The following is a 20,979-nucleotide window of genomic DNA, read 5'->3' on the forward strand; positions in this document are numbered from 1 at the left end:
ACAAGGTCTTCCTGTTCCATTCTTACTCCAATACTTCCCTACAGTGAAACCAAAGTGATTTTTTTTCTGAAAATATGCGCTAACAATACAACTTTTCCTTTTTAAAATACTTCAATATTTTCCTTACAATAGTACTAAACTCCATGGCCTGGAAATTGCTATCAGAGCTAAGTCTTCCTTACTTATTCAGTTTCTTCCAACACCAAACTTACCCAGATTCTCAGGGCCACAATTACCTTAAGCAAATTTTTATTTTTTTGACAATTTTTAGAATTCATACTGTGTTTCACCACATTGCCTTAGCAAATGTTGTTCACTAGACCTGAAATTCCCCCCTCTCTTCGCCATCTCCCAAAACATTCTCTACAGCTCTGCTCAATTTTTATGAACTCTTCCGTGAACTTCATGACAATGTCAAATATCCCAACATTATATAACCCTCCCTAGAACTTAACCACATTTTTGGTTTTACATATAATTGTCTTTTGAGTGAATACTTGATTAATGTCCTTTCCCTCACTTGACTGTAAATCTTATAAGGGTTCAATATCGGGGTTTTTATATATATATTTCTAGTGCTATTTATATTGCCCACTACATAATAAATACTCAAAAAAATTTCTGTTGTATTAAATTGTCTCTGAGAGTTCACAGAAGTAAAATGTTAATATGTGGTTGGGGAGATAGGGTGCAAAAAAAAAACAGACTCAGGGAGTTCCCATTGTGGCCTGGGGGGATGAACCTGACTAGTATCCATGAAGATGCACGTTCAATCCCTGGCTTTGTTCAGTGAATTAAGGATCTGACATTACCACGAGCTGTAGTGTAGGTTGCAGACACAGCTCGGATCTGGTGTTGTTGTGGCTGTGGTATAGGCCAGCAGCTGCAGCTCTGATTTGACCCCTAGCCTGGGAATCTCCATATGCCACAGCCCTAAACCACACTTAACTAGATGGTCTGAGAGCTCCTATCCATATTAAGCCTGCCTTGCACAATCTATCCCCAGAGAAGAATGAAACCCTGTTATTTTCTAAAGATTTCCATCTTGGTTGTTTTTCTGTGTTTACACAATCCATGTGGAGAAGTGGGAATAGTTCAGGACCAAGATAGAATTAATATCTGCTAGGGGCTGAGCTTAGACTTCCCTTACCTAATTGATGTCTTTCGTGAAAATTAGCAAAGCTGATATTGTAAAGGTAACATGTAGAGAAAGATAGGCACGTCACACTCCATGAATTAAAAGTTCACCCTGAGTAATTTCCCCCACATTTTTTTTGAACTGTTACCCTTGTTGGTCTCAACTCTTCCCCTCTTCATCCATGCAGGTCCCCACTTTTTGGTCCACCTCTCTGAGAAGCCCACCTTTCTCCTAACAATTTATTATTATTATTATTATTATTATTATTATTATTATTATTGTTTTAATAGTTATTTCCCCAATATAATTTTTTTTCTACTGTACAGCAAGGTGACTCAGTTACACATACATGTACACATTCTATTTTTGCACATTATCATGCTCCATCATAAGTGACTAGACATGGTTCCCAGTGCTGCACAGCAGGATCTCATTGCTAATCCATTCCAAAGGCAATAGTTTGCATCTATTAACCCCAAGCTCCCCAACCACCCCAATCCCTCCCCCTCCCCCTTGGCAACCACAAGTCTATTCTGCAAGTCCATGATTTTCTTTTCTGTGGAAAGGTTCCTTTGTGCCTTATATTAGATTCCAGATATAAGTGATATCATATGGTATTTGTCTTTCTCTTTTTGACTTCACTGAGTATGAGAGTCTCTAGTTCCATCCATGTTGCTGCAAATGGCATTATTTCGTTCTTTTTTATGGCTGAGTAGTAACTATTTTTATTTTTCTCCTTCATTTTAAAAAGAAACCTACATTTTCCAAGTCCCTATCCCAGTCTGACCTCATAAACCCACTGAGTTTTGTAAGACCTGTGTGAACTGTCACTAACATAACCCAATTTCTAACAAGAGCTCTGATTCGACCCCTAGCCTGGGAACTTCCATATGCTGCAGGAGTGGCCCAAGAAATGGTAAAAAGACAAAAAAAGAAAATATATGTCAGAAATGAATATGCTGAAAATGTTGACAATCAATCGAGTATTTGTATAAAGATATAAAAAAATAGCAGATTATATCCAAATTAAAGGAGAAAGAAATACAAATGAAGAGTGAAAATAACAAATTGGACATAAGATATAAAAAATACTGTTATATTCTTAAAGCCAAATAAATTATTAAACCTACTTTTAGATTGATAAAGATTAGACGCTGGAAAGCACATATAAAAAAATCTCAAAAATAAAAACAGCACATCTCAGCAGATTGTGTCGACATTTTTAAAAAAGGGTAGTATAATCAATATTATGACGAAACATTTGAAAATTTAGGTGAAATGGTGTCTAGAAAAATATAAACACAAAATTTCATACAAGAAGAAACAAACTTTCTTTCTTAAGTATAAATAAAGTTGAACACATAAATTAAAACTTCCCAGGCTCTTTAAAAAAAAAAAGTAAAACAAGTCTTATGCAATTTCTTTTAAAGATTATTGGAAAAGCAAAAACACCCCAAATTGTCTTTTATGGCCAAAGTAACTGTGACACCCAATCCAAAAGGATATAAAAATGAAAATAAATGAAGGTTAACCTCAGTTGTAGGTACAAAATCTCAACCAAGGTATTAATACACAAGTAGATTACTTTTCACAAATTTGATTTACTCAGAGACTCCATGTCACCCTCTAGTGGTAGCCTGAAAAGATGCATGGGCCCCATTGCCATGACCTTATGATTCGTGTTCCCAATTGAAGAGCTTGTATGAACAAAAGAATGTCTCAATAGATTACTCCTAAGATAAGAGACATCCCTCTTCTGGTAAACAAAGGTCACCAGAAGGCCCAGGGATGAGAGCTGAATTAACCAGGGTTCTAACCACAGAAAAAAAATTAGTAGGGTAGATATAGATAATAAGAGAATGATAGGTGATAGAGATAAAGAAATTTATCCCAAGAGATTTTCTTATGCACTGTGGGGGATAAAAAATACAGATGACAGGTAGATGATGAAATTTTAAATACATAGATAATAGATAGATAGACAGACAGATAGCTAGAATTGGGTTACACAGTTATGGGGGCTGGCTAGGCAAATCTAAAATCCATAAACCAGGCCATTGGAAGGACAGGCTAAAAACTCTCTAGCAGGAGCTGATGCTTCAATCCTCTCTCCAGCCCCCTCACAATGCAGCTAACAGTGGTTGCAGGAAGTTTCATTTCCTGGAAAATTTCAGATATTTCTAGGAACTTGCTTAGCTTGTCCCCACATATGTTGTATGATAACAAAAAGCAGTGTGGACTCTCTCCAGCAGATGGAGCCATTAAAAAAAGGCATTCTGAGAAAGGCATCGTTAGAAAGTTGTTCCTATTACTCTATAGTCTTCTGAGATATTGAAGGCAACTATTAACATTAATAACTGAAAAATTAGGGAAGAAAAAGAAATAAAAAGCATCCAAATTGGAAAAGAAGTAAAACCGTCACTATTTGAAGACACTAAAACCTTAAGGACTCCACCAAAAAACTGTTAGGACTAATAAATGAAATCACTACAATTGCAGGATACAAAATCAATACACAGAAATTTTGTAGCCAAAACATGGCCTCTGTACACTTGCATCAATTAAGTCTTGGAGACAAAATTTTGGGAGAATTAGAAACAACAGATTTATTGCTTTGCAAGGCACAGGAGACCACAGCAGACTAATGCCTCAAAACTGACTCCTACCTTGAGAGGGGATAGCAGAGGGTTTTATAGGTTTAGCTTGAAAGACAGGCTTATTGATTAAGGCGTCTGTATCATTCTCCCTCCATAGATCATTTCAGAGTGATCAAATCTGGCATCATCAGTCTGGTGATAGTTTCTGGCTGTCTTGGGGGTTATTGTTCCTTGACATTTGCTCTGGAAAGAAGATTGCTTAGAAGGAAGAGGTGTTAGGGAGTGTTCCAATTACAAAAGAAAGCACGAGGTGCAATATAACTCTAACTAGAAAGTAACCATTAGTAGAAGAAAGCAATCAAGCAAGGAAAAGATCATTTGTGAAAAGCTGGGCGCTAGGCACAATAAAGTTCTAATTAGAAAGTAAATATTAATAATAAGTTACTGGGCCAAGGCAGAGCACAACATAATGGAGACTGTTTTAACTAGTTTTTAGCTGTAACAATATTTCCTAATCGTTAACATTTGAATCAGCCTTTTGAGACTGACGGAAGGCCTGGGAGGCTAAAGGAAAAGTCTTTTACTTCAAAACACAAAGGTTTAGGATTTGGTACAGGGTTTCAATATGTTGCATTTCTATACACTAATAAAGAGCTATTGGAAAAGAAATTAAGAAAACAACTGTATTTACAACTGCATCATAAGAAATAAAATAGCTAGGAGTAAATTTAACCAAGGATCTAAAAGACCCATACACTGAAAATTATAAGACATGGAAGAAAGAAATTAAAGAACACAAATAAATGGAAATACATTCCATGCTCATACATTGGAAGAATGAATATTGTTAAAATATCCCAACTCTCTGAAGCAATCTGCAGATTCAGTGCAACCTGTGTCAAAATTATAACGGCATTTTTTCCTGAGAAATAGAACAAACACTCTCAAATTTATATGGAACTACAAAAAACCTTGAGTATCCAAAGCAGTCTTGAGAGCTGGAGGCATCATGCTCTCTGATTTCAAAATTTATTACAAAATTCAAAATAAAACCAACAGCATTGGCATAAAAACAGGTACATAGAAAACTGAACCGAGTAGAGATTCCAGAAATAAAGTCACACATATATGATCAATTAATTTATGACAAAGGAGCCAAGAATATATAATGGGGAAAAAGGATAGTCTCTTCAGTAAATGGTGTTGGGAAAATTGAATAGCCACATGAAAAATGAAACCGAATCACTATCCAACATCATACACAAAGTTAACTCAAAGTGGGATAAAGACTTGAATGTGACTTGAAACCAAAAACATCCTAGAAGGAAAAATAGGCAGTAAGCTCTCTAACACAGACTTGGTGATGATTTCTTTGGATTTGTCACCAAAAGCAAAAGAAACAAAAGCAAGCAAGTGGGACTGTACTCCGAATACAAATGAAACTATCAACAAAATAAAAATGTTACCTACTGAATGGAAGAAAATATTTTCCAATTACATATGTGATATGGGTTAATATCTAAAATATATGAGGAACTCACACAACTCAATGGCAAAACAACAACAATAAACCCATCTAGTCTGATTTAAAAATGGGCAGAGAATCTGAATAGATGTTTTCCAAAGGAAGACATACAGGTGGCCAATAGGTACAATAAAAGACGGGCAACTTCACAAATCATCAGGGAAAAGGCAAATCAAAACCACAAAGTGGGAGTTGAGGGAAGGAAACATAAAATTGGGTTGTGATGATGGTTGTATAACTATAAATATAATAAAATTCATTAAGTTTAAAAAAGCTCGATCCTGTGAAATTGGATTATTATGATCATTATATAACTACAGATGTGATAAATTTATTTGAGTAATAAAAAAAAAAGAAAAAAAAGCTCAAGGAAATATCCCCTCACAGTTGCTAAAAATAACTATTATCAAAAAGGTAAATAACAGGTGGAAGAAAAGATATGGAGAGAAGGGAATCCTTATACACTATTAGTGGGAATGTAAATTAGTGCAGTCGCTATGGAAAACATTATTGAAGTTTCTCAAAAAATTAACAGAATAACCATGCGATACAGCAATTGCACTTCTAGGTGTTTATTCAAAGAAACAAGCCCTGTTTATAATTCACAAGTACACAGATGAATTATAGAGACTTGGACGAGAAAAAAAATGTTGCTATCTTAATGACTATCTTTTTTATGAAAAATCTAGATTACCTTTAGACTCTAAAAGCAGCCTTATACATCTCTGTTTCATGATAGTAAACTATGGGCATGTCTTCTACAGATAACTTGAAACAACTTTAACAAGACATCTAAAAATGTCTATATAAGTATATACACATAATGTGCATACATAAATGTTATATGATTTACACATCAGTATGTGTTATGTGTATATTATATACACATGTATAAATTAATTTACAGAAATTAATGTGCCTGTGTATTATAAATGCATGTATACATAGTATATACATATGTATTACAAATGAGTTTATACAGTATAGACATATATCAAGCTTATTCTATGAACTGCACATTAATACATACATTAATATATAAATACATGATTACATATATTTATATATATATAAGTGCATATTTACATGTATGTGTATACTAGAGAGAGAGAGGAAGAAAGAAAGAGAGAGGAGATGGAGAGAGAGAGAGAGAAGGATCATGGTGTGAACAAGCCACTGTGCGGTGTGCTGCCAGTAAAAAAGACAGATATGGTTCTTGCCCTCATGAAACTTAATAGGAGAAGAACTCATGAGTCAACAATAAGAATAATGACTTAGGAGTTCCCGTCGCAGCATAGCGGTTAACAAATCCGACTAGGAACCACGGGGTTGCGGGTTCGGTCCCTGCCTTTTGCTCAGTGGGTTAAGGATCCGGCGTTGCCGTGGGCTGTGGTGTGGGTTGCAGACGTGGCTCAGATCCCGCGTTGCTGTGGCTCTGGCGTAGGCTGGAGGCTACAGCTCCGATTCGACCCCTGCCCTGGGAACCTCCATATGCCATGGGAGCGGCCCAAAGAAATAGCAAAAAAAAAAAAAAAAAAGACCAAAAAAAAAAAGAATAATGACTTATAAGAGGAGGACATAAGGTAATGAAGTCCAGAAAATTAAGCACTTTTGCCAAAGAGAACGTGACATTGTAGTATTGGGATGGACTACAATATTAACAGTAAAATTTTAGCACCAAATTACTCCTCTTTGGGACACAGTACAAAAGCTAACTTTATACGTAACTACAAACTAAGAAAATTGCTGCCCAATAAAACCATAAATAATATGTATTGGTCAAGTTAAAGAAATCAATATTATTGATATTTTTACTTAATTTAAATTACAGCATTTGAGAAAAAACAGTCTATATGGATAAAATTATGTTATTTCTGGACAGATAACTATTATATGTTGTATATTGTGTAACAGTTATATACAGTTATTGTATACATGGCTTTATATAAAATTACATCTATTCTTTTATGAATCAATATGACATTGATCTAGGACACATGTCATTACATTATCTAGCTCCAATTTAAGAGACAGTCCTTTAGTGTAAGGTTTCCAACTGCTGCCATCATGTAAGAAACACCTGGGAGTTCCTGCTGTGGCTCAGCGAGTTAGTACCCAGCTAGTATCCATGAGAATGTGATTGTGATCCCTGGTCTCACTCAGTGGCTTAAGGATCCAGCATTGCCACAAGCTGCAGCATAGGTCACAGATGTGCCTTGGATTGTTGTGGCTGTGGTGTAAGCTGCAACTGGAGCTCCAATTCTACCCCTAGCCTGGGAACTTCCATATGCCACAGGTACGGCCCTAAAAAAAAAAAATAAAAGCACCTGGATCCCCCTCACCTTTCTGGCTTCAGTTCTCATGCTTCCTTTTCCTCTCTACACTTCAGTTTATACTGACCTTCATCCTTTCTCAAGTGAAAAGGTCACTTACCTCAGGGCCTTTGCACATCATCGTTGCTGAGAACATGCACTCCTCATCCTTCTTCCACTGAGCCCACTGCATCCTTAAAGTATCAGCTTTAAGGTGCTACACTAAAAAGCAAAAAATAAAAAAATAAAATACTCTTTAAGCTGCAAGTATTTGGGAATTCTCCAGCAATCTTTCTGTTGTTGATATCCAGTTTCACTCTACTTTATTCCCAGAACATGCTTTGTATGCTTTTAAATTTGTTACTGCATATATTGTAGCCCAAAATGTGATTTATCTGGGTGAATCATCTATGTAAACTTGAGAAGACTGTGCGTTTGTTGGATATTCTTAAAATTCCAATTCGATCAAGAGGACCTTCATTTTATACTTAGTCCCTGTTACTGGGAAAAAGGATTTGATATCAGAAAAGAGATTTTGGAAAAATCATTTTGTCTATGTCCCAGAACTTTTTATTCTCCTACAGGAGCTTAAAAAAAAGAAAGAAAGAAAAAAAAAAAAGAGAGAGAGAGAATATGAACCAAAGCTTATTAAAGTATTTTCTTTAAATTTCTGAAGACGGAGAATGTGTTTGCTGTAGGTCTACCATATGACATATGCGTAGTACATCTTAGCTTTTAAAATCCTCAGCTCAAGAGGCATCCCTCCTGCTCCACATGGCTGGCAGCCTGCCAGGTCCTGCCCCAGCCCATCCTCAGCCACGGCCCTGCCCCAGCTCCGGATCCTGAAGGGGCTACTTCAAGCTTATGGCGACGAAGCGGAAGGCTGACCTGTCATTCTGATTTGTGACTCTCGGACATTGAGAAGTCAACATTTCTTAGAATGTTGATCCTAAGAAATGTCGATTCTAACAACTGATTAACCAGTTGTTAAATAGTATAGCTGGCGTTGACAATTTGTAATGTGATCTGAGACAGGCAGAATTTATTGTTCCAGGTTGCATTGCCTAACTTACTATTACAGAACCAGTTCCAGAACCACCGTTCACCCACCAGAGGACACCACGGAAAATGAGGTATTGTGAGAAACCTTCTTGTAAACACAACTTTGAGAATTGTGTTGCGATAATAAAGTATGTGTTTAGCTCCTACAAGAGGGAGTCCCCTCTTCTCATCAACACCATGGGCTTGAGAGCAAGCTCTCTTAGTTCTCATTAACCTGATCAGACTGCTGTTCCCCAGTCACATTGTTCAGTTCAGCCCTGGCTCAAGTAAATACATGCCAAACCTCATCTTTGACTATGTGGACAACGCGAACAGATTTTACACAAAATCAAGTCCAATATCAGAAACAGACATTTCCATCTGGCAGAGTTTGCAGAGAATTTGGAATTTGCTGACCAAAAAAAAGGGGGGGGGGGAACGTCCAGTTGTGTTTGCTGGATACAAATTGATGTCGGTTAAGGGTTTGTGTCCAGAAAAACTCCAAAAAACAGAGAATCACGTGACAAAATTCTTCATGATTTGGTAGTGTTAGGTTACCTTGGCCAGCTGCAGCTCCCAGTGCAAAACTGCTTTATCCCTTACATGGTCTGACCACCCCTTCCCCCATTAGATCACTTTAAATGCCGTTGAGCTGATATGGCTCCTACTCATATATTATACCCTATGTTATATGCCGTGAATGCCAGCTGGGCTGGACTTTGCAAGACCCTGGACGACGTCAGAGGATATGCAAATAGGTCCATCCTGCTTGCCCAGACTTCTGTCTGTGACTGTTTGAGGTTTGGAATCTGTAAAGGGATTGACATGGAGAACAGTCTTTACCACATCCTTACTCCTGTGCCTCTGGGGGAGCTAAGACAACAGAATTGTCTGCTAGTTGTAGCCATTTCCGTTCCATAGCATGTTCTCAAGAATCAGCATGGGCCCAAAGGAATGATACTTTAAATCACAACTGATTATGATTTTAAATCTCCTGGAGCATCGAGAAAATTGGAGCATGAGAAATTGAAGAAACACATAACAAGACAGTACACCCCAAATCTAAATTCGATCAAAAAACAAACTGATACTGATGTTCTTAGCTAGGGAAGGGACTTTTCCACCAGAAAGCTTGACTCTGTCTCCCGCCTGGCATCAACAAACGGATGAGCTTCTGTGGCCATGCATGGTGTGCTTAGGGAGCAAAGAGTATTTCCTGCAAAACTTGTCGGTATGTTTACAGTACATTTAAGTCTTTATTAAATAGATGTGACCTGGGAGGTTTGGGATAGGCTTCTAGTCTACATTTTAAAGGGATAAAGCAGCAGGGGAAATTTTGTGCACCACTGAAACAGAAAGAACTTAGTAGATTCCTCAAAAAGGTTTTCAAGGAAAAACTTGGTTGTTGAAATCTGGGATAATAATCGTGAAACTGTAGCCAGAGAAATGGACCAGCAAGGAGGCGGGCTGGCCAGCGTGGCCCTCCCCACAGTGGGTGTTTCTATCCCTGCTCATTTGATGCCATCCAAGTTCCTCCATGCACAGGAGTCCAGGGTTAAGGTTATATTTGATCTGTTCAATTTAATTGAGTTTTCATAGATAAAAGTTTGACACAAGATCCCTTCTTCTTTTTTTAACCTGATGGTTTTATGACAAAAAAAAAAAAAAAAAAAAAAAAAACCTCTAAAATCCAGGAAGTCTATCCTGGGGCATCTTTGACACTAGACTTGTCCTAATTGACTCCTCATCTGAGACTGAAAACACACAGGCGGAGCCAGAAACTGGGCTGTTTGGAAGAAGGACTGGCGGAGTGGCTCATGCTCTTGGCTTTGACTTCTGGACCTGAACTCTGTGCCAGTGATGATGCTGTCCTCCCAGAGGCTTTGGGAAAAATCAATGGAAATCCCTTCCTCTTCTCGCCAGTGGCCAGGATTCTCTGACCTCCAAGGTTGGAAATTGTTTCAGTAAACAATCAATACAAACCAGGTCAGGTCACATCATCTCTGCATTTAGGATGGCGAGATACTTACTGAGGCAGCATTTCAAACTGGTGTTATGGATGCCAGCTTCCCAGGAGAACTTGTTGAAGGGCCACTATCAGGATGTGTGGATTTTAACATCTGTGTTCATTTAAATTGTTGATTATCGTTGTCTTAAGTACTCAGATGGCCTCTGCTCATCTCGTAGACCCACAGATTTAAGGAGTCCTTGTCACCCTCCAGAATTAGTTTTTTGAAAAGTGTATCTATATATAATTGTGATTTGGTATGCACCAATATCTATATAAAACACATTTTAAAAGCTTTTCCTTAAGGGTCAAGCATTTTACTTTATTCCCTTTTTCCTTTGAATTAATATTTCTATCCCACTTTCCAATAAAAATTTGTACCAATATATTTATTTTCTTTTTTGCCACCCCTTGACATATGGAGTTCCTGGGCCAGGAAACAGATCTGAGCCACAATTGCAGCAGTGCTGGATCCTTTAACCCACTGTAGGGGGCTGGGAGCAGCAGAGATCCCTGGATCCCAATGCACTACACTGGGAACTCTTATCAATATTTTATTTTAACTGTACTTCTTAAAAATTGTTCAAGCAGACTATTTGTTGGAAAAGAACATATAAGGAAATTGGCTATCTTAAAATTTGTCCCTTAAACTTATCCTTGTCCCCTAACCATCAGGAATATACATACTTGTTTGAATACCTAATGTTATGACATTTTAAAAAATATAATTACATTATTAAACTGAAAATCTATTATATAAATCTATTTATAAATATTTAGCATGTTTCATATTATAAATATAAATCTATTATGAGGTTTTAAAAACAAAGCTTATATATTCTTTTTTTTTTGGTCTTTTTGCTATTTCTTTGGGCCGCTCCCGTGGCATATGGAGGTTCCCAGGCTAGGGGTCGAATCGGAGCTGTAGTCACTGGCCTACGCCAGAGCCACAGCAATGCGGGATCCAAGCCGCGTCTGCAACCTACACCACAGCTCACGGCAACGCCGGATCGTTAACCCACTGAGCAAGGGCAGGGACCGAACCCGCCACCTCATGGTTTCTAGTCAGATTCGTTAACCACTGCACCACAACGGGAACTCCCAAAGCTTATATATTCTTTATCTTGGTTGTATTATAAATCATCCTTAATCTTCCCCCATTTCTGGAAAACTACACCCCCATAATTGGTAAACTATTTGAGATACATGACTCTGTATCTTTTACTTTAAAACATTAAAGACTTATGACAACATAAAAAAGAAAACATTTATTTATTTATTTATTTATTTATTTATTCTTAGGGCTGCACTTATGGCATTTGGGAGTTCCATGCTAGGGGTCGACCCGGAGCTGCAGCTCTGGGCCTACACCACAGCCACAGCAAGGCCAGACCCAAGCCACATCTGTGACCTATACCACAGCTCACAGGAACGCTGGGTCCTTAACCCACTGAGCTAGGCCAGGGAAGGTACCCTTTTCCTCATAGATACTAGAAGGGTCCATTACCAACGAGTTACAACGGGATCTGCGAGAACTTTATTTTTTAAAACATGTACAGTTGATTTACAATGTTGTCTTGGTATTGGGTGTGCAGCAAGGTGATTCAGTTATTCACATACATATATCCATTATTTTTCAGATTCTTTTCCCATATAGGTTATTAAAGAGTATTGAGTAGAGTTAGTTCCCTGTGCCATGTGGTAGGTTGTTGCTGGTTATCTATTTCACACATAGTAGTGTGTATAGGTTAATCTCACACTCCTAATTTATCCCTCCCCACTATGTTTCCCTTTGGTAATAATAAATTTGATTTTGCAGAATTGGTTTTGATATGCTAGAGACCATTTAAGGTCTTGCTTCTTAGTTGCCCCTTACTTATATATCTAACTTTAACTTCTATGCTTTGTTTTTAATCTAGGCCTTGCAAAGAATATTAACAGACAATCACCATCACCTTTTTGCCTCCCTCCCCAGTTCCTGTATCTTTACAATAGTTCTCACTATAGGTCTTTAGTAGCAAGTATCCGGAAGACTGCATGCGCTGCCCTGCCACTTGCATTTTCATTAAAACCAGGCTAGTCTTTAGCGTGTTTCCTGTTGATCTTCAAATTGCCTTTTCTTCAATCCCCACGTGTAAAGAAAGCAAACGTTGCCACTAGAGGGAGCTGTCAGCGTTTGAGCAACTGTCCAAACCCGGGCAGGGGTTGCAGTGGAGGGCGGCGGACTCGGAGATGTTGGAGGCGGGGCTCTGTGGTCGGCTTAGGGTGCGCCGGAAGCCTGTCAGTGGTGCCTTCACTTTGGGCGCCCATCAGACTTCGGGACTCTCAGCGTTGATGGTCTGGGCCTCCTGCATTTCCCCAGCCTGTGATGGTTCAGAGTGGCTGAGAGTTCTATGTTGGAGACACTAACAAAACTCTTCAGTCGTTTCTATGGGTGATTTTCAAAGCAGTACATGCTTATTTTAAGAGAATTAAAAGAATATATGACTTAGAACATGAAAAAAAATCCTCTAAGTCTTACCTTTAAACAAATCAGACACTTTCCATTTATTTCTGCACGTTATTTGTGCAATTATTCTCTGAGTCCCTTCTGTACCTACATGGATCTCGGCTTATTAAGAATCTTCCTCAATGATTTAGGCAGTCAGGTAGAGTAAAAACTAAGGTTGATCTCCAGACCATTCAGTAACTATGAATTCTTATATCCTTGTACTTACCATATGAAGATTGAGTTATCTGTGTAAGTATCAGGGATTTTTTTTCTTCATCTTTGGATTTACATCTTCTAGTAGAATGCCTGACAAATGCAGCTTTAACAAATATGTGTTGAACAAACAAATACATGAATGGCACTGATAAAATCCGGTTCATTCAAAGTAGTTTGATCATGTATACACACATATGATCGGAGGCAAGAAATGGAAGAGATGAGAGAAGTTTTCACCTATTTGGAACTAACGAAAATAAATATTTTTATGATTTCTATTATGTATTTAAATAATTCATATGATTTTTGAGATCGTATTGAGCACGTAAAATATTGCAGAGACATTATCTCCTTCAACCATTCAAACCACTCTCCGAGGGCTGTTATCTCCATTTTATAGATGAGGAAATGGAGGGGCACAGAGAACAAGTTAGTCAATGCTCTCCGAGGGCTGTTAGCCCCACCCAGATGAGGAAACTTGAGTGGCAGAGAGAACAAGTTAATCCACGTAGCTTTAGCACTAGAATCTGCATCCGTGAGGCCTGATGCAGAGCCTGGACTCTTCAAACTATAGCTACATCGTTTCTTAAAAAAAGTTTTCCCAAAGATCCTCTATACCTCTATACCACATAAATGTCTTTATTTAATTTTCCTTTATCTTACGAGAAACTTTACCAATGACTTTTTTTTTTGTCTTTTTAGGGCCACACCTGCGGCATATGGAAGTTCCTAGGCTAGGGGTCAAATTGGAGCTGCAGCTGCCAGGCTACAAAACAGCTCACAGCAACACCAGATCAAGCCACATCTATGACCTATACCACAGCACACAGCAATGCTGGATGTTTAACCCACTGAGTAGGGCCGGGGACCGAACCCAAATTGTCATGGTACTAGTTGGGTTGTGACCCACTGAACTATAGTGGGAACTCCTCAACCTAATTTTTTAATATCAGGATAGCAACTATACATCATGTTTGGCTTTTGTAATATGATCATATGCTGTATCATTTTTGCAAAAAAAAAAAAAAAAGAATACCTTTCCAAGTTTACTTTTTTCTTTTTTTTTTTCCTTTGTGTCCTTTTGCCTTTTCTAGGTCTGCACCTGCGGCATATGGAGGTTCCCAAGCTAGGGATCTATTCAGAGCCGTAGCTGCTGACCTACACCAAAACCACAGCAATGCAGGATCTGAGCCGCATCTGCGACCTACACCACAGCTCACGGCAATGTTGGATCCTTAACCCACTGAGAGAGGCCAGGGATGGAACCCGCAACCTCATGGTTCCTAGTCGGCTTCGTTTCTGCTGTGCCACAATGGGAACTCCTCCAAGTTTACTTTTAACCAAGAGCATCTCTTAATATTTTCTTCTTCAATTCATTCTGCTTTGAAGCATCTACCAACCTTCTTGGTGCCCCTGTTGATTTTCTATAGTTAAATCATTAACTTAGTATAGCTCCAATGTTCTCTCATTTGTCAATAACTTGGCCTGTGATTTAAACAAATCTTTCATTTTACTTCCATGGCTCCTGTAAAATCTTAAATACTTTGAAAGCAAATTTAATTTGCATAGTACACTGTGTGCACTATACTGTCATGTTCACATCTGACAGCTGGCGAAAGGCATCTCGTGATGTACTGGGTGTCATGACACAGATGGAGGCTAAAGCCAGGTGGCAAGGGAGGGTGGGTGGTTGTTGATTTTGTAAATGTCAGTTCATCAGTGAATCATTTTACTTCTACTGCTTTTAGAATTTATTGCTTTATTAACAAGTAAAGCATAACTGCAGTGATTCTGGGAACAAAAATCTGAAGAGTGGGGCCTTTCTGTATAATATATTAAAGTTGAAGATAGTTTAACACAATTCTTGAGTAATACTGAAAGCTCTAATATGACAGTCAAGACAGACATCATTATTTCCACTTTATACTTGACTTTTTTTTTTTTTTTTTTTTTTGTCTTTTTGCCATTTCTTGGGCCGCTCCCGCAGCAAATGAAGGTTCCCAGGCTAGGGGTCGAATCAGAGCTGTAGCCACTGGCCTATGCCACAGCCACACAGCTACGCGGGATACGAGCCGCATCTGTAAGCTACACCACAGCTCAAGGCAATGCTGGATCCTTAACCCACTGAGCAAGGCCAGGAATTGAACCCGCAATCTCATGGTTCCTAGTTGGATTCGTTAACCACTGAGCCATGACGGGAACTCCTATACTTGACTTTAAAAGGTTACATGATTTGTTTAAAGTCAAAGAATCCCTGAATTACATAGTTAAGTTTTAAACCCAAATCTCTTCCTGTACCAGAGTCCTGTTTAATGTATTATATACTGCCTCCTCTTGGTATCAATTTATATTCTCCGGCATCTATAAATAAAGTCATGTTATTTCCTTTTCTTGAGGATTTGGGAAGACTGAAGTTCTATTGACTTGTCCATTATCAAAGTATTTTTTCCCCTGCATACCAGGGTGCTGTTTTCTAATATTCGCATCATTCTGCATTTGTATAATTTTATGCTGTCATGCAGGGAGGAGTTAATCATATGAAAAGTTAACATGTGTGGTATTTATTTAATCTGAGACATTGTATCCTCAAAGTTATAAAACTATTGTTATCACTGCCACTTTAGTAGTAAAATGGATGATGCTTATGGAGTCTATGTAACTTGCCAACATTACACAGTGGACAAGTGCCACGCCTCACTTTCTCTTGTTCATCACCAAAGCCCATCCTTGAAACCATGCATTACACTTCATAGTACAGTTTTCCCATAATTAGGATGTTTGTCGTGGCTCTCTATTCCTTCACTGCCTGTTTACTGCTTCTCCAACACAATTTCTTCTGACTGACCACAAGCATTAGGTCTTTTGAAATCAGTCCTTGAGTAATACCTTGTTCAACTACTCATTTGTGTAAACATAACAAACAGGTATCTCCTAGTGCATATGACCTATACCTGTACCATTTTTTTAACAAGAAGTATCCAAAGAGTTTGTTTTAAAATATGTATTGATTTTGCCACTCCTGACAAATCCTGACATTGGTGGTAAAAAAAAAAAAAAAAAAAAAATCAGTGGTGAACAATATTCTTTTCTAAACACTTTGATGTCTAAATCCAGACCATAGCTTTAAAGCTACTGTCCAATGTAGTCATGATTAATCGCATTTGAGTGTTTATATTCAGGTCAATTATACTTACCTAAAATTTAGAAATCTAGACAACTCCCAAGTGCCCCGTTGCCACCTATAGCTAGTGGCTACAATTTTGGGTGCACTGATGGGAAATATTTCCACCATGGCAGAAAGCTGATTCAATAGTGCTGGTTTAGAATAAAGATAATAGTTTTCTTCCAGATGTTGAACAAAAGGAAATCCAGCTAAGTTGTTTTCAAACAATGAACCATATATATAGCTCAATACATCTTACAGCAATTAGACTTCTTCAATATTTGTGCTTATAAAAAGGGTGGACATTAAGATTTAAGTGAAGCAAGGCTGAATATGATGATAGTGTGTAAAGGGAACATGAATAGAGATGAGCAATGCCTACATGTGCTCATTTTTTAATCCTTCACTGGGATAAAGTAGGTACCTTCAAAGCAAATGGCAGCACATGTCTAAAAATGCAGAGATTTCTAGTGAAAAATGACTTGTCTTCTCTTCCAGTATCTTACGGAAATACCCTGTAATACAGGGGAAATACAGCATGGTACCTGATTGAATTTTAAACTGGATACGTGTTACAATATGGAAGAAATTTCTACAGCTATAGCAATTGATGGGCTAGAATTAACCAAGTTCCTTAATAACAAGTAGAAGTTTTCCCACCAGAGCCATGACAGATAGAAAACTGAGAAGTGGCCTAAAAGTAGTTTCTGAGCACTTCTAATGACAGCCTTTAAAACAGGCATGGCGGAGTTCCCATTGCGGTTCAGCAGGTTATGAGCCTGACATTGTCTCTCCGAGGATGTGGGTTCAATCCCTGGCCTTTGCTCAGTGGGTGAAGGATCTGACGTTGCCTAAGTCACAGACGGCGCTCAGATCCTGTGTGGCTGTGGTGTAGGCCTGCAGTTGCAGCTCCAATTCGACACCTGGCCCAGAAACTTCCATATGCTGCAGGTATGGCCATAAAAAAGAATACAATACAAAATTTAAAAATTAAATTAAATTAAATTAAAAAAAAAACAAGCATGAAAACTGCCCCAGATGAGAAAAGCTACACTCAGGAAATCACATCAGGGCAGGGCACAAGGCCAGTGAAGGCCCCTACCTGAAATGAGGACCCTGGGACTCTTGTGCACTGGCTGCCCTACAACTCTGAGGATGGAATAAACAAGTCATAGAATTCCCACAACTGAGGATAGAAGGTAGCCCATTCCCCCATCTGGGGAGCCAGAATACAAAAATTTCAGCAAAAAACCACTTTGCATGACCTTGGGTTTGGAGCACCAGCATCCCTAGAGTGGTGCCAACAGCGGTAACACAGGCTTGGACGTGTCGGTCTTTGCCTGTCACCTTCTCTGAACTGAAAGCACGCTTTACGGTCTTCTCCTGGCCTCAAGAGACCACTTAGGTTTACCCAGGGTGAAGAGTAGCAACGCTTGGTAACATTATCAATTACTAGAAATCATACTATCACTACATGACCAAACTGCTCTCCAGTTTTATATTAGAGAAAGTAGGCGGAAAGTGGCCAATTCTTGAGTGAAAATGTCCTAATACTGAGAGCTCTCCTTTTTGATGTAACAGTTTCCCATTTCACAGCAGGATATAACTCCATTCAAGGATGAGAAAACAGAAAAAAAATATGCATTTTGGGAACACACTTTTCATGTGCAGATGTTAATGTTGTGAGAAGAAAGAGAAAAGATATCTTCCTCTGAAAAATATTTACTTCAGCCAACTCCAAATGTGAAAGTCTATTGAGGGAGTTCCTGCTGTGGCTCAGTCGGTTATGAACCTGACTGGAATCCATAAAGATGAGGGTTCGATCCCTGGCCTTGCTCAGTGGGTTAAGGATCCAGCGTTGCCTTGCGCTGTGGTGTAGGTCATAGACACAGTTCTGATGCCACATTGCTGTGGCTGTGGTGTAGGCTAGCAGCTGTAGCTCCAATTTGACCTGGGAACTTCATATGCCTCAGATGTGGCCCTAAAAAAAAAAAAAAAAGAAAAGAAAAAAAAAGTCTATTGAAAAGAAGTGTTCAGAATAATTGAGATAAAAGAGTAATCAATAGAAGTCTCAAAGATAATTCTAAAAGGAATAATAAATGGATTGAATACTCTTATTAGATATTAAACAGGTTTCAAAAAATTAAACAAGTTTCCTGTATGAATTTGCCATGAGGCAGATAATGAAACAACATAGGTGATCTATAAATATATATTTCCATACAAAAGTATTCAATCTGTCTTCAGGATGGCAAAGCAAATCAATAAAGAATAAAGACAATACTCAATGTCTTGAGTCAAATGGGTGAAAATTTCGTGAAATGAAATATTTTATTTTGTAATATACACTGAAATAAATTCTGGATGAATAAAATCTGTATGTGGGCATAAATTTCATTGGAATATCCTATGCATACCAATACTATGTCTTTATAAGCCAAAAAAATGTTAAAATTTGTATAATGGAGGAATGGCTCATTTAACTTCAGTATATTTACCTCTATAGATAAAAGTAACTAAATTTTTTTTTTTGCAGCACCCACAGAATATGAAAGTTCCCTGGCCAGAGATCAAATCTGAGCCGTGGCTGTGATTTACACTACAGTTGAGGCAATGCCTGGATCCTTAACCCACTGCACCAGGATGGAGATGGAACCCATGCTTCTGTAGCAATCTGAGCCACTGCAGTCAGATCTTTAACCTACTGTGCCATAGTGGGTTTAAAATAACTAAATTTGTAAATAAAACAGTACATATCAAAATATTTTCAGGACAATTAAAGAGAATTAATAGATCTACTATGTAAGGAAATCACTCTGGCTGTGAAGGGACTCTGGCTGTGATTGAAGTTACTATCAGTTTATTCAGATTCATCTTGGCCAACTTGGATGCCCAGGCAATTGTTCTTTTTGTTTATCACTGCTCCATGATATTCCTCCCAAAGATTTACATTTGAAGAGGAAGTTTTTCTGATTTCGGAAAGGATTCTATAGTTAATATACATTGTCAGTAGTTCTCCGGTAGTATGATGTTGGTTTGTGAGATATTTATCAGTTCTCCATACTTCAGGAGGCATGTGCCTCAACCATTCATTCACAGATTCTTTATTTAAAGGAAGGTAACTTTTTTTTTTTTATTTGACAGAAAGGATTTTTTCAGAATGAACTGCAATTTAAAAAAAAAAAAAAAGCATTTGGATCTGTTCAGGTCAGATTTGAGGAATGTTAAAGAAGTTTGCTTTTTTTTTTTTTTTTGTCTTTTTAGGGCCACACCTGCAGCATATGCAAGTTCCCAGGCTAGGGGTTGAATTTGACCTGTAGCTGCCAGCCTACACCATAGTCATAGCAATGCCAGATCCAAGACACATGTGTGACCTACACCACAACTCATGGCAATGCCAGATCCTTAACCCACTGAGCAAGGCCAGGCATCAAACCCACGTCCTCATGGGTGCTAGTTGGGTTTGTTACCACTGAGCCACAATGGGAATGCCAAGTTTGTTTCTTAAGGATGAATGATGTGTAGACAATTGAACACTATGATTGAGATTTCAGTTAATTGTAAGCAGTTATTTTCCTTGGGTTGTAGACTGTCTACCAGTTTATTTACAGAACTAGTCTTCTCTTCCTTTGTGTTCACCGAAGTCTTGGCAGAAGTACCTTCACTTGGTGACTTTCTAAGTCACCTGTGTAGCCATTAGGTCCGGGACTTTTGTTTTTTGGAAGGTTTTTAATTACATTTTCAATTTTGGTACTTGAGATTGGTCTGTTCATATTTTCAATTTCTTCCTGGTTTAGTCTTGGTAGGTTGTACCTTTGTAAGAATCTGTCCATTTCTTCTAGGTTGTCCATTTTATTGGCATATATTTGCTTATAGTAGTCTTTTATGATCCTTTGTATTTCTGTGCAGTCAGTTTAATTTCTCCTTTTTCATTCCTAATTTTATTGATTTGAGCCCCTCCTTTCATTTTGAGTCGGATTAGAAAGCGTATTGGGCAGTTGCAGATGTCAGAGTCCTTTTCCTCTTTCTCGGACAAAAAGAAGACAAGCAAAAACTTGATTGGTCCTGGGGATTGAAAATGTTGATCTAAGTTTTAACTTCAAAATATTGTTTATATCTTCCAAATTTGGCACAAATTGATTTTGTACCAATATCTCTAATTAACTTAGAAGTCCATCTCAAGAGTAGCCATTGTACCATCTGTCATGTTCATGGCACTGTGCACACTTTATGCCCCACCACCAGGTAAACAGCCCTTCCAATTTTGGATCTACACTCTCCTGTAATTTCATTGGCAGGCTTTGACTTGGGTTTGTAGTTTTGTCTGTAAAAGGGTGATTCTTTATAAAAGAAGCAGTTGAATTTTTATCAATCCCATCGAAAGAAGTCAAAGATCATCATTACACTGTGTACCTTGCCTTATTACCTTTCTCCACTGGGATGATTCAGTTTCTTGGTACAGTACCCATGAAGCTGCCAGAGTAGGTT

General features: G+C 38.2%; 1 pseudogene; it reads left to right on the top strand.

The window, feature by feature from the left end:
* On the top strand, window positions 1,158–13,030 carry LOC100624127 (annotated as a pseudogene).

This window comes from Sus scrofa, chromosome 5 (genome assembly GCF_000003025.6).
Source record: "Sus scrofa isolate TJ Tabasco breed Duroc chromosome 5, Sscrofa11.1, whole genome shotgun sequence".
NCBI lineage: Eukaryota > Metazoa > Chordata > Mammalia > Artiodactyla > Suidae > Sus > Sus scrofa.